Below are 15,354 nucleotides of genomic sequence, written 5' to 3' on the forward strand. Positions count from 1 at the left end.
TCGGGTTAAGAACTTTGCTTCAGGATGAGAACAGAAATCGTGCTCCAGCAGCGCAGCGGCAGCAGGAGGCCCCATTAGCTAAAGTGGTACCTCAGGTTATGAACAGTTTCAGGTTAAGAATGGACCTCCAGAATGAATTAAATTCTTAACCTGAGGTACCACTGTGTACTGTATGTAATGTAAGTGCAATAGAAGGTGTTCCACTTTTTGTTTTAAAATACCTTGAGAATTTCATCAAAAAAAAAATCTCTCCTGTATGATCATTTTAAAAAGCGTTTCCTTTGCTCGTTGATAATGATTGCTGAGAAAATGTTAGATGTTTTCAGTACAGCGCTACGTTTAACAGCAAAGCCTTGTTTTACCTTCTCCTTTCCATCTCAATCCTTCTACAGGGCTACAAGTTACAGAGGACATGAGCTCCACTTCTTATGTCACCTGCTAAAAGGAAGAATGGCTTAGACTCATGGCTCAAAGCGGGTTGTACGGAAAGGTGGGATGCAATCTCACTCTTTTTTAGATGGTTCTTGAGCCACTCCACTTGTCAATGGATGTCAAAAAGATCCCAGGATGTTGTACAGAGCAGAGTTATGCTGCGTTTTTTTGGGTTGTTGTTTTTTTAAGTCAGTCAATCCAGGTCAGGGCTTCTTGTTCAACTGAGAGGGGCAAACACTTGCAAGGATGGCTGTTTGTTACCTTCAGCAGTTGAAAACCCAAACCCAATAGAGTCTGTGTTGAGCTTAAATCTTGGAAGGAAGGAGGTGGCTGTCTAGCCAAGTGCTTGCCTTCTTGCTGCACAACTGCCATTTACCTGGTCAGAGCTAGAAGGTGGAAATAGGCCCCCTACAGCAATGCTAGGGACGCGGGTGGCGCTGTGGGTTAAACCACAGAGCCTAGGACTTGCCGATCAGAAGGTCAGCGGTTCAAATCCCCGCAGCAGGGGTGAGCTCCCGTTGCTTGGTCCCTGCTCCTGCCAACCTAGCAGTTCAAAAGCACGTCAAAGTGCAAGTAGATAAATAGGTACCGCTCCGGCGGGGAGGTAAACGCTGTTTCCGTGCGCTGCTCTGGTTCGCCAGAAGCGGCTTAGTCATGTGGCCACATGACCTGGAAGCTGTACGCCAGCTCCCTCGGCCAATAAAGTGAGATGAGCATCGCAACCCCAGAGTCGGCCACGACTGGACCTAATGGTCAGGGGTCCCTTTACCTTTACCTTACTGTAATGCTGTTCTTTTCATGGTAAGAAAAACTGACTAATTTCAAAATACGAAGGTACTAATTCAACTTTCTTAACAAGCAGTTCAGAGGGATATAAAAGCGGTCAGAGGACCATGGGCTAAATGGAGTCTGGACAAATTTGAAATGAAATTGTCCCATTTCTTCCACCATCACCTTTGAACACTGCTTAAACCTGTCTCCCTTGTGCAGTATAAGACTCGGTAGCCAAGCAATTCGTTTTAACAAGGAATGTTATGCCGTGTTAACAAGATTAGGGGAAAGGAGCGCTGGAATGACACTTGCCCTTCCTTGATTTCTAAACCCATGGAACAGATGCTCAGGAACATCTGCTCCTCAAGCTATTTCCTCATCTAGTTTCGATCAAAGGCACCTCCTTTCCATGTCTTGCTTATATTGTACGTTGCACACGCCTCATATCTCTGAGCGATGATAAGTTCCAGGGGTGGTGCTGCAGGGTTCGGTTTCCTTTGGATGAGAAAGAACACCAGAGTCTTGTGGTGTCTATTGACACTTGGTTTATTTATAAAATTACAAGAAAAGCTTACGGCTGGTGGTGCGGAAAGAATCCTAAGCACTGACAGCAGATCAGGACTGGTTGCTTACCGTGAATTTCCCTTCATGCAGGAGACATCCAGGACAGCAATGAGTTAATCCCTTCTGTTCCCCAGGACACATGAGCTAGCTAAAGTCACACATGGTCAGCTCCAACCTTAGTTCCAACAATAGCCAAACCAATGAAGCGGCAAAATTACAGAGTGGAATCAGAATGGGCAGGATGGAAGGCAAGGAAAAGAAAACACTCCCTCCAAAAAGGCATGAAACAAAGTATGCATCTTGCAAAGTTACCACCAGAACTGAGTGGGGCCTGGAAGCCTCCTGCACCTCGCCCCCTCCCCCAGGAAGGAACAGTCACAGCAAGTACCAGTGGCGTAGCGTGGGAGGTGCAGGGAGTGCCGGCCTCACCGGGCGCAACATCTGGGGGTTAGGGTTAGGGATAGGGTTAGGGGGCGCAAATCCAGGGTTAGGGGGCGCAAATTACTTGCCTTGCCCCAGGTGCTGACAACCCACGCTACGCCACTGGCAAGTACCCCATGCTCTGCTCCTTGGTCAACACGCAAGAGGCCTCCAGATCCGAATGGGTGACAGACAGGTGGCATGAATTGATGCCCCCTTATTTCAGCTGCTTAGAAGCTCTCGCTGCTCCCTCTCTCCATTCAAATTCCAAAAACAGCTGCTTCTTAGTCAAGCTGTTAAACATGACCCATGTTGTTGTAGCCTTGCCTGTAACCAAAGATGGGACAATATTCCTCTTTGTTGTCAAAAATATACAGTGGTACCTCAGGTTAATAAGAATAAGAATAAGAATAAGAATAACAACAACAACAACAACAACAATAATATTTTTTTATTTATATCCCACCCTCCCCAGCCGAAGCCGGGCTCAGGGCGGCTAACAACAATAAAACAATACAACATTCTAAAATCATTTCATTAAAAAATGATTAAGGTGGATATCAGGGAACCGCCATCGGAGCTTAAGGTGGTGGAGAGGCTTTCGGATGCTGGGAGACCCTCTGATGCTGAGGAGGGAACCAGCAGGGGGAGAGGGAGAGCTTCCGCGGAAGCAGGAGGGGAGGCGAAGGAGACAGAGTCGGAGGTGAGGCCCAGAGACGCTTCCAGCGAGACCAGTGGGGAGAGCTCAGGACCTCCCCTTGGAACGCCTACTCTGCGCAGAAAGCTGTCACGTAGGGAATCAAGGAGGAGACTTTCTGTCAAAGAACTTTTATGCTGGAAGAAATTCAGGAAACGCCCACTGACGGATTCTGCCAGCGATTAAGGCAGCCATGCACTGATGGCTGCGCGGAGAGGGAGAGTTTTAAAACTAACTACAAAACTGTGAGAGTCTTAGTGCTCACGCACAAGCAGCCCCTTATCCCATTACAGTTAAGTACTTAATTCGTTCCGGAGGTCCGTACTTAACCTGAAACTGTTCTTAAACTGAAGCACCACTTTAGCTAATGGGGCCTCCTGCTGCTGCCACACCATCGGAGCCCAATTTCTGTTCTCATCATGAAGCAAAGTTCTTAACCTGAAGCACTATTTCCAGGTTAGCGGAGTTTGTAACCTGAAGCGTATGTAACCTGAGGTACCACTGTATAAAGAAGAAGAAGTTGGTTGAACCAGCAAAAACACGACATCACCTACAACCATAGAGATCCTATTCTGAAAAACGTATTAATTATTATTATTATTATTATTATTATTATTATTATTATGCCATCCATCTGAGTGGGTTGCCCTAGCCACTCTGGGAAGCTGCCAACAAATTACAACTACAGCCACTTCAAACAGGCAAAGGAGAAGATGAGCATAAGCAAGAGACCGGGCCGCATGCAAAGCTGTTGCAACATCTCCACTGGCAGCAGGGGAGTTAAAAGTGAAGACTGCAGTCTCCAGGGGCACTCCCAGAAAGTCACTATGTTTGGGTGGGATTTAATCACACACTGGCAAATGCAGGATGCACAATTAAATCGTGATTAGGCAGCCAAAACAAGATAGGAAAGTAACATCAAGATGTGGGGAAAGACTTTGTAATGTGAAACCTCTCTCGGGAAATGTGGAATATATATTTGTTAAGAAGTCTAAATTTGTGACGGCTGTAAATCTGTCTTCGCCAACCTAATGCCCTCCAGGTGGTTTTGACTACAACTCCCATGAGTTCCAGGCAGCATGTGTATACCCTTCAACATATCAAAGAGAAAAACTGGGACACCATCTTCTGGGATGCCATCTGCCTGTTTTGTCTTGTGAGAGCATGGTGGCTATTTTTGGCGTTGTGATCTCGAGTGATTTCACACTGAGATTTCCCCCTGAAAAAACCATGGCCCCAGAAAAAGTGTTTTGTTTTGTTTGTTTTTTGGGAGTGGGGGGTTACGGCTTGAAATCATGCGAGATCACAGCACCCAAAATGTCCACCGTGCTCATGCAAGAAAAAATGGAATGTTCTGGGACAGTTGAGGGGTATGCATGTAGTATCTGGGGTTGATGCAAGCTGTGGTCCAAAATATATGGTTGGGGAAGGTGGCAGTAAGAAAAACAGGCCACTCAGTGGCATATAGCAATGTAGAAAACATTTAAAATATATAAAAAAGGGGAAGGGGATTGTTGGATATGTAGTCAAACAAAAGGTTATTTTTTGGCACATGCGGTCGAAGTATCAGAAGGCAGAGGAAGAATCAACTAAATCTGGAGGACGGTAACAGCTGTAATCACAGACATGGTCCAGATTAACATACTGTTGGATCCAGTGAGATGTTTACTGGACTGTATAAAGGAATGTGTTCCATATGAGAAACAAGGGCAAGTCTTGCATGTAGCCAGAGATTTATTTACTAAAACATGGGAAAGCAATCAAAGGCCGCACAGACAGAATTTACTAAGGGCGATTTGGGAACCACTGTAGTTAGTAAAACTGGCTGTGTTTATGAATAACCCACCTAAGGACCCTGCTATACCTAAGAAGTGGGGAGTTCTCCTAGAGCAGAAGTTTTAGGAAACAACAGAAACTAATTATGCTGGTATTAAATGTACATTTAATAGGTACATACAGAGTGCTTCCAGTAAAGTTAAAGGGACCCCTGACCATTAGGTCCAGTCCTGACCGACTCTGGGGTTGCGGCACTCATCTCCCTTTACTGGTCAAGGGAGCCGGCGTACAGCTTCCGGGTCATGTGGCCAGCATGACTAAGCCGCTTCTGGCGAACCAGAGCAGCGCACGGAAACGCCGTTTACCTTCCGGCTGGAGCGGTACCTATTTATCTACTTGCACTTGGACGTGCTTTTGAACTGCTAGGTTGGCAGGAGCAGGGACCGAGCAATGGGAGCTCACCCCGTCGTGGGGATTCGAACTGCCGGCCTTCTGATCGGCAAGTCCTAGGCTCTGTGGTTTAACCCACAGCGCCACCTGCGTCCCTCACAGAGTGCTTCTACATGGGTCTTTAATGTGGGATTGGTGCTATTATTATTATTATTATTATTATTATTATTATTATTCCCTGCTCATCTGGGCTGGTTGCCCCAGCTTCTCTCCTTGAGCATGCACTTTTTTTTTAAGGGTCCGTACAACACGGTCAGCATCGAAATGCCAGCCAAAACATTTTACCCAGTCTTATCCTTTCTAGAAAAAAGCCTGAAAGGGGAGAAATGGCAGTTTTAAACTTCTCCCTCTTCCATTTCTCAGATGCTTCAGGAGAGAGATAAAGCATGCAGAGCCCTCCACTATTCCATATTACTTTCCCACAATACATTTCATTCCTGGTACCATGTGTTGTCTTCAACATGAAGTTCCAGGTTATCTTATGCACATTGAATGATACGTTATCCTGTGCCAAGCCAGCCATACCATTAGCCAGGGTGAGGCAATCATTCGAGGCAGCAGATTCTTGGCTCCACAGCTATTCCAACCTTCCTGAGCTGGTGTCCCAGAAGCAAGTGATGCTTCCTTCTTGTTAGTCTGGGCTAGCCAGCTCTCTCATCTAGTCACCTCCCAATGCCTGACGGAAAGGGCCTGGGCTATAAAAGCAAGCAAGCGAGCAAGCAAGCTCCCCAGTGCAACATATCAGGATTATTAAAACACCACAAGCCAATGAGCAAAAGCATTCCCGAAACTTTTCCTCGGGCTCGATGTATCAGAAAACAGCAAAACAAAAGTGGAGGGAGGGAAAGATGTTTCAGAGCAAGACGGGTGACGGGTAAACTTCAAAGCCTGTGGGTTAAGATGGAGTACGGGGTGTGTTGTGCAGAGTTAATTAGATTACCTTCTGCTAGATGCAAAACAGATTTCATGTTGCACAAAAGGCTACTGGAAGAGAAGAGAAATGTCAGCTGAAAATATAAATGCCAGCAGCAATTTGGATCCGCCTCAGGTGCTAATCGGAACATGCTAATTGGAAAATAGCCCTGGCATGGGTCTGCAAGAACCAGTCCTCTCTCCCTGCACCTCCAACCTTCCACGTGCACTTATTCCAGCCTGATGGATGTATAAGGGGAAATGTGCAGGTCGAGCAGGCAATATTGTACCCAGTTAGGTAAAGTACGGGCCAGTCTTGACAGACTCTGGGGTTGTGCGCCCATCTCACTCAAGAGGCCGGGGGCCAGCGCTGTCCGGAGACACTTCCGGGTCACGTGGCCAGCGTGACATCGCTGCTCTGGCGAGCCAGAGCCGCACACGGAAACGCCGTTTACCTTCCCGCTGGTAAGCGGTCCCTATTTATCTACTTGCACCCGGAGGTGCTTTCGAACTGCTAGGTTGGCAGGCGCTGGGACCGAGCAGCGGGAGCGCACCCCGCCGCAGGGATTCGATCCGCTGACCTTTCGATCGGCAAGTCCTAGGCGCTGAGGCTTTAACCCACAGCGCCACCTGCGTCCTTATTCTCAGCATAAACTAAGCCTGCTTCTGGCTTCCAGTGTTCTGCTCAATGCACTCAGATAACAGGGAAACAGCTGGATTCCTGGCAGTGCTGGATTTACATATAAGCTAAACAAGCTATAACTTAGGGCCCCACTCTCTTGGGGGGGGGGCCACAAAAAAATTAAAGGAAAAAAAAACCTGGATGTACATTTCCTAAATATAAGATAAAAAACAAATAAAATACAACCTACATACAGCAACAGTGTTTTGTGTATTGTAGGCTCCTATGCTGTAAGTCATGGGCCCCGCCTGCTAGCCTGCTCCCTAAATATCACTGGTTTGCTCATTTCTATAGACAGGGTGCCTACATTCTGTATGTGCAAATGGCTTTAGATACCTATTAGGTCCATAAATTACCATATAGCATATATTCAACACAAAAAACAGCGAGAATTTGTTGTTGACAAAGAGCAGCTGGACGTATAAAGGGCCCCATTACCTTCAGTAGCTTAGGGCCTCATCAAACCTAAATCCGGCCCTGATTCCTGGTATGGATGTTTGAATGTTATTAACATTTTATTTCATACGGTTACAATTATTTTATCCAGTGCTTTTCTTTCTAAAAAAAACTGTTTAGGGGCACTCTCATTTTTGACTCAAGAAAATCACCGTTTTACAGTTCAAATCAGGAAAAATAAATACAGTAAATGGACAAAATACAAAGATTTGCAAAATGTTTAGGGTATGTGTCCCCCTGCGTCCGTCCCCCCCCCAGGAAAAAAAAAAGCGCTGGTTTTATCTACCTATCTATCATCACAACCCTCCAGAGATTGTGGACTCTCCTTCCTTGGATGTTTTTAAGCAGAAGTTTGGGTGGCAATCCGTCGTGGATGCTTTCGTTGAGATTCCTTCATCACAGGGGGTTGGACTGGATGACCCTCAGGGTCCCTTCCAACTCGACGATTCTATATCCCACCTTTTCTCCAGGGAGCTCAAGGAGGCACACATGGTTCTCCCCCTCCTCATTTTATCCTCACAACAACCCTCCAAGCTGAGTCTAAGCCAGTGGCGTAGCGTGGGTTGTCAGTACCCGGGGCAAGGCAAGTAATTTGCACCCCCTAACCCGTGGATTTGCACCCCCTAACCCTAACCCCCAGATGTTGCGCCCGGTGTGGCCGGCCCCCCCTGCACCCCCCACGCTACGCCACTGGTCTAAACAGAGGCAGATTTAGGGGGATGCAACCGGTTTGCTTGCATTGGGCGCCAAATCAAGTGGACGCTGCAGGGGGTACCACAACAATGACTAAGAATGTAAGGTGAGAGGCTGGAGGGGGGATTTTTGGTGTCACACAGGGCACCGCTGAAATTTGAAAGCCCAATTGGCCACTGGACCAAGACTGTGACCGACCCAAGCTCATCCAATGAACTATGTGGTTGAGAGGGGATTCGAACCCTGGTCACCCAGGTCTTCTTATTTAATAAATCGGGTCCTCCCTTAATGAGTGCACGTATTGTGGTGAGACCTGGAAGCTGACACCCTGTGTTGTGGGTGGGTACAATTGGTCAGCCACAACACCCGATTGGTAGGTCCCTCGAAGCTGGATGCAATCTGGCCAATGGGGCACAGTCCAAACGGTTCAAGGGACCTGTTTATGCCCATGCACGTGACCCAGAGCTTCCTCTTTCGGCGCATGCATTCGGAACACCCGCCCACCTCTCCCTACTTTTAGGGCTTGTTGCGCTTGACCTTGCTATGCCATCGTGTGTCATCTGTCGTTGGGACAGGGGCACGGCAGGAATTTTCCCCACTTGGCTGACTGGCTGGTGCCATTTGGGTTTCGCCTGCCGCGTAGCAAATCGTCACAACTTGTAAGCTTGCGGATAGGCTCTGGTTCAGGTGATAGGGATGGGAGAACGCTCTCGCCATCCCTATGTGAAGGGTATTCTGTTAAATGAATCCAGGGACTCGATGGCTTGGTCAACCCCTGAGAGGGCGGTGTGCCCATGCCTGAGTCCAGGGGGACATTTGGGTGGTGGAGTTAGCCCGTTCCCGGCTTTTTGCTCATCCAGGTGTTCACCCTTGGCTGACCTATGCTGGTGCCCTGGGTCAGTGCTACCTGCATGGCAGGGAGCTAGTGGAACCAGAGCCTATGCAATCAATCACTTTCTGTAATCAATAAAGCTGTGGCCTAAATTCTGCCAAAAACCAAACCAAAATTTGAGTCATGTGTGAATTTAGTTTAGGGGGAAGGTTTCTGGGTCTGAACACACAAAATAAATAACTCTAAGCACTGGACGTCATCTCTTTAGGGTTGTGCTATAATTCATTGCCTTACAATGGCATGCTGGTGTTCTTTTCTTGTGGTTTTGTTACAACAGGGGTATATGTGTTTTGCTAAATAAATAAAATAAGTAATATAACAGAACAATAAAGCATCTTGCATTCAGTGCGACTTACATCTGCATAACAGGCATAGGAGTTCACTGCATAGCTGTCAACAGTGAAATATACTGTCGTTGCATGCTACTTATCAAATACTGTCAAATGTTTTAGGCTGAAATCAAAATCACGTATCATTTGTACGTGTGTGTGTATTCAGTGACTATCAGGAGAATTCCGAGGCTCATTTTTATGAGAACATTGGTTGTAGCTCTAGTTTATTGCATGTGTAATTTGAGCACAAAATAGAAATGTGCATATTTCTTCCAGCTCTTCAGAGGAGGAAATTGGCGAAAATTCTGTCCTCCTTGCTGAGATCTGAAACATGGCCTAAGTACAACATTTGTGGGTATCTGCTAAACACAAATAAAGAGCTGGCTTTAATCTTTTATTTCTGTTGCTACAGCTTGAGAAATGGAATATGCCTTGTAAAGGAAGCGCATTGTGCGAGTGTGATTCCTCATAATTACATTCCTAATGCTTCTCTAAGCATTATCCCCAAATGCAGAATGTTCTTGATCACACCAAGTAGGGTTGTATCCTTTTAACCTGGCAAATTATGAGTGGTGCAGATGCTCTCCATAGCAGTTGGGCAGACAAAAAAATAAAAATGCCAGAGATTATTGTGACCACAGGTAATCAACTGCATTTTATATTGTTTCTTGAAAAATAGATAAAAGATAAACATAAAAATATGTGTTGGTGTAATTATCCTTCCAAAATCTGGGGAGGACAAAATACCATATTTTTCGCTCTATAAGACACACCAGACCACAAGACGCACCTAGTTTTTGGAGGAGGAAAACAGGAAAAAAAAATATTCTGAATCTCAGAAGCCAGAACAGCAAGAGGGATCTCTGCGCAGTGAAAGCAGCAATCCCTCTTGTTGTTCTGGCTTCTGGGATAGCTGCGCAGCCTGCATTCGCTCCATAAGATGCACACACATTTCCCCTTACTCTTTAGGAGGGAAAAAGTGAGTCTTATAGAGCAAAAAATACGGTAAGTCTGTTGAGGCCACCTAGGGAGTCTCCTTCCATGTTATAAAGAGCTCAGGTGCCTATTTTTAAGTTTGTTGATAATTTGTACATGTATCTTTAAATATTGGGACTCAGGTGTAGGGATGGTTGGGCCTGTTGATTTTGGTTTCTTTCAGTTTCTCTTTTTCCTAATCTTAAATTTTGTTCACTTTCTGCAGCAGTTTCCTCATTTTTGTTTTAAGAAATCCTCATGGAAATTAGTCACTAATGTAGTGTGAATTTCTTGTAATAAAAATATTTTTGCCGGCAGTTTAGACTAATACTGTATGCACATTTTACAAGCAATTTCCCTTCATGTAAAGCATACAAAAACTAATATACACATTTTTTTGACATGTTCATGTAAACATTTCTATATGCGCTGTTTGGTTGGACAAGTGCGTTGTAAAATTAAGCGAGGTGCAAATTTCAAAGGACAGCTATGTTTCAGCTTTGCATATTGGTTCAAGAAGTATGAACTTTGTAGTTCCTCATTGGAGCACAAGCAAAATCAAACTGATCCCTCATTCCAACTCAGGAGGGAACTTAGCAGCTGCATTGGTGCCATCTAGCCAGGTAAACAAAGCCAAACTTACTGGTCTCTCTCTAGACATATGTCCTGCAGGCGGAGTATTAGGTTGCTCTATGCTCCAACATAATAAAAGACACTACTGTAGATGTTAACAGTCTAGCATTTTATAGCTGAAGCTATAAAAATGGCTGCTTTTTGCTTTGATGGTTCAATCAGCTGACAGTGAACCTGTGTATACATTTTTGTGTGATGCTGGCAGATGCCCTGCTCTCAGTCTGTTCGACTCACAAGGTCAGACCAAAAGCAGTATTTTAACAGCTCCTGCTTCCTTGCGTTCAATAAAATGACACCTATTTTCCACCTGAGAAATGGTCTAGTAGAGCGAGTGCCAGGGTTCAAGCAAACTGATTTAACTCACAAATAATACTGGGGTTGCCAACTTGTGATTTCAAAAATGCGAGGCCATTGGGTGGGGCCAAGGGGTCAGAGTAAGCAGAGCCCAGGAAGATTCTAGCATGTATGGGGCTGAGCCTGAGGGGTTTGGGGGGCTGCTGAATGCAGTCTGGAGGAATCTACTGGTATTTCAGTCCCAATATTTAACTGACTGATATTTAACTGGCTGGTCGCCGAAGAATTGATGATTTTGAATTCTGGTGCTGGAGGAGACTCTTGAGAGTCCTATGAACTGCAAGAAGATCAAACCTCTCCATTCTGAAGGAAATCAGCCCTGAGTGCTCACTGGAAGGACAGATCCTGAAGCTGAGGCTCCAATACTTTGGCCACCTCATGAGAAGAGAAGACTCCCTGAAAAAGACCCTGATGTTGGGAAAGATGGAGGGCACAAGGAGAAGGGGACGATAGAGGACAAGATGGTTGGACAGTGTTCTCGAAGCTACCAACATGAGTCTGACTAAACTGCGGGAGGCAGTGGAAGACAGGAGTGCCTGGCGTGCTCTGGTCCATGGGGTCACGAAGAGTCAGACACGACTAAACAACAACAACAATTTAACTGACAGAACATAAATTTACTGGTCAGCAAAATCTTAGATACCGCAAGACTCATTCTGAAATCCATAAATTCGTGGCAAGTACTGCTTCACATCTATTTCCAGCAATAAATCTTATTTCTGTAATATTATTGTTAAGTTGTGGGCGAACATAGCAGACGACACAGCGATTTCTCCAGAGCAGCTCTTTATTTGTAAGCTGGACAGAACTGAACAGCAAACAGCTCAGCCGGCCTGCTTTTATAGGCAGCCGGCTGTCAACATTGTAGCAACAACAACCCAGGGTTTCCCGCCTAAAATAACTGACGTGGACCTGAGGGAAAACTATCTACAGTATCCCCCTGCTGGCCCAGGGTGAGAACTTCAGTACATAACACCCCTCCCCACTGAGATAAGGCATTAGTTACAATCGTAATGGTTTCCTTATATACAGCACTACACGTAATGGTTCAATTAGGCACAAAAGCATATCGGTTACATTTCCCATACTTAGACCAACAGTGATACATGTCCAACAACATAGTCCTTTAAATAAGTTGGGCACTTGGAAACTCTGCCAGACCGCCGGGGACTGGTAGCCAAGTCCGGGGGGCCACACAATTCTTGCTGAGGCTGTGGTGCGACCCTAGGTGGCGTTGAAACCAAATCCCCTGGATCCGCTGCTGTGGGTGGAGCCTCCGCAAGTGGAGTGGTCTGAGTCTGTGGTAAGTCTGGCAGACCCTCTGAAGCGGCTTGGTTCTGCTCCACGCTGGCAGTTTGCGAGGGAGGTGTAGGTGGGGCCTCGCCATCTGTAAGTGTCTCTTCTGGAGCCGCAAGCGCAGTTGGGGGCACCATGGTAGTGTCCAAGTCCCCAACCCTGCGCCTAAGCTGGTCTATGTGCCAGCGCCACAAGCGTCCGTCTTCGAGTGCCACCTGGTACGAGCGAGGTCCAGTGACTCCCACTACTGTGGCTGGCACCCAAGGAATGTCCCCCACATAGTTCCGGGCAAAGACCTGGTTTCCTGGAACAAATGACCGTGGCGTGTTGGCACAGCCTGGGGGTTCGGCCACGGCAAAGTCCGGGTGCAGCCGGTCGAGCGGTGACCTGAGGCGGCGGCCCATAAGCAGTTCAGCAGGACTCCACCCTGTGGCCGCATGAGGGGTGATGTGTTGCACGAACAAGTATTCGGCGACCCGCTCGTGCCAGTCTCCCTGGTCCAGGCGCGCCAGTGCCTCTTTTGCCGAGCGCACCATTCTCTCCGCTTGCCCGTTGCTGGATGGATGAAAGGGTGCCGTTAGGGCATGGCGGATGCCCAATCCCAAAAGATACCGTTCAAAAGTGCCTGACGTGAACTGCGGTCCGTTGTCAGAGACAAGGACATCAGAACACCCATGCGTCGCAAACAGGCCTCACAGCACCCGGATGACGGCCTCGGTAGTGGTGGAGGGCATCAGGTCCACCTCCAGCCATTTGGAATAGGCATCCACCACTACCATAAAGGTCCGGCCGTGAAAGGGGCCAGCCAGATCGATGTGCACCCTCGACCAGGGTGTCTTTGGTGTCTCCCAGGTGTGTCCCTTAGCTGCCGGTGGTGCAGGCCTCGACTCTTGGCACGCTTGACAGGCAGACACCCAGGCAGTGGTGGCATCGTCCATGTTAGGCCACCAGACGTAACACCGAGCCAACGCCTTCATTTTGACAATTCCCGGGTGGCCAACGTGCAGAGCCTCCAGGACGCGTTGATGGAGTCTTTGGGGAATCACGACGTGGTCTCCCCACAGCAGACAGCCGCGATGAGCCGAGAGTTCATGTTGTCTGGTTGCGAAGGGCTGGAACTCTGATGCAAAAGGCCCTTGTGGCCACCCCCTCCACACCCAGTTGAGCACCCGGCTGATGGTGCGATCCTGGGCAGATGCGGAGGCCACAGTGGCAGCCGATACAGGCGCTGCCGGAAGATCCTCAATCAGAAGGAGCAATGAAGCTGGAGCCGGGTCTTCCACAAATGCTGGAAGAGGGCAACGGCTGAGGGCGTTGGCATGGCCCATCGATTTCCCCGGGCGATGGATGAGCCGGTAGTGGTAGGCAGCCAGGAAAACAGTCCATCGTAGCATGCGTGGCGAGAGGACCAATGGAGTTGGACGATCACCAGCCCAGGAGCGGCTTGTGGTCAGTGATGAGGTCAAAAGTTCTGCCATAGAGGTATTCATGGAACCTCTTCACTCCAGCCACAAATGCCAGTGCCTCCTTGTCGAGCTGGCTGTAATTCTGTTCCGTCGGAGATAGCGTCCTGGAAAAGTAGGCGAGCAGTGCTTCTCTTCCGTCTGGAAAACGGTGACTAAGGACAGCGCTGATGCCAAAAGGTGAGGCATCGCAGGCAAGGACCAGCGGCCTGGATTCACTGTACTGTACCAGCACATGGTCCGATGAAAGGAGAGCCTTGACTGCGTTGAAGGTCGCCATCTCCCGATGACCCCAGGACCAAGGCGTCTTTGTGCTGAGGAGTTGGTGAAGAGGCTCAGCCACCGTGGCTTTGTGGGGCAGGAACATGTTATAAAAGTTCAGCAGCCCCAGGAATGCCTGCAACTCCGTCTTGTTCTTTGGGATGGGGGCCTGCTGGATAGCGCGGATCTTGGATGTGGTCGGGTGAAGGCTGGAGGCGTCGATAAGATAGCCCAGGAACTCTACCTGTGGAACGGTGATCTGGCACTTCTCCCTCTTTACCTTGAGCCCGGCCTCTTGGAACCTGGTCAGCACGGCACGGAGGTGCTCGAACAGCTGCTGGTGTGAGTCTGCGGACACCAAGATGTCATCAAAATATGGTACGACACCCGGAAGCCCTTGCAGGAGACGCTCCATAAGGCTTTGGAAGATGCCAGGAGCCACACTCACCCCAAACTGCAACCGGCGGCAATGGAATGCCCCTTGGTGGGTGACGATCGTCTGGGCTTCAGCAGTGGCATCATTGACGGGCAGTTGTTGATAGGCTTGGGCAAGGTCCAGCTTAGCAAAGACCTTACCCTCACCCAGGGAATGCAGCAGGTGTTGGACAACAGGAACCGGATAAGCGTGCTGCTGAAGTGCCTTGTTGATCATGCACTTGTAGTCAGCGCAGATTCTCACCGACCCGTCTGGCTTGACAGGCGTGACGATGGGGGTTTCCCACTTGGCGTGGTCAACCGGCTCCAAAACTCCTTGGGTGATCAGCTTGTCCAGTTGTTCGTCCACCTTAGCCTTGAGAGCAAAGGGAACCCGGCGTGGCTTTAGCTTGATGGGGGCGACTTGTGGATCAAGGCTAAAGGAGATGGGCGTACCTGTATATTGCCCCAAAGTGCCGTCAAAAACCTCGGTAAAGTCTTTGACCAGACCCTCAGTCTCTGTGTTAGAGATGCAGTTGATGCCGGAGACTTCCAGGCCGAGGGCATCAAACCAGTCTAGCCCTAGGAGGCTTGGCCGCTGACCTTCGACCACCACCAACCGGAGCAGGCCCGAAAAATCCTTGAAGGCGATCCAGAACCGGCCAACACCTACCACGGGAATGTCATTTCCCTGGTAGTCTCTCAGGTGTACGCGGTGAGAGTCGAGTTGCCTTTTGGACACTCTGGGTACCAGTCTTTTGATGGTGCTCCAAGACACCATGGACAGGGCAGACCCAGTGTTAATCTCCATGTCACATGAAGCTCCTTCAATGAGCACCGTGACGTTCAGCTTGCGTCACGTAGGTGAGTCGGTTTGGCCA

General features: G+C 48.2%; 1 long non-coding RNA gene across 1 annotated transcript in view; it reads right to left on the reverse strand.

Annotated features, from left to right (window-relative positions):
* Window positions 1–15,354, reverse strand: part of LOC307206633 — a 40,012-nt gene that overhangs the window by 2,615 nt on the left and 22,043 nt on the right. The window lies entirely within an intron of this gene.

This window comes from Podarcis cretensis, assembly GCF_951804945.1.
Source record: "Podarcis cretensis genome assembly, chromosome: 17".
Lineage (NCBI taxonomy): Eukaryota > Metazoa > Chordata > Lepidosauria > Squamata > Lacertidae > Podarcis > Podarcis cretensis.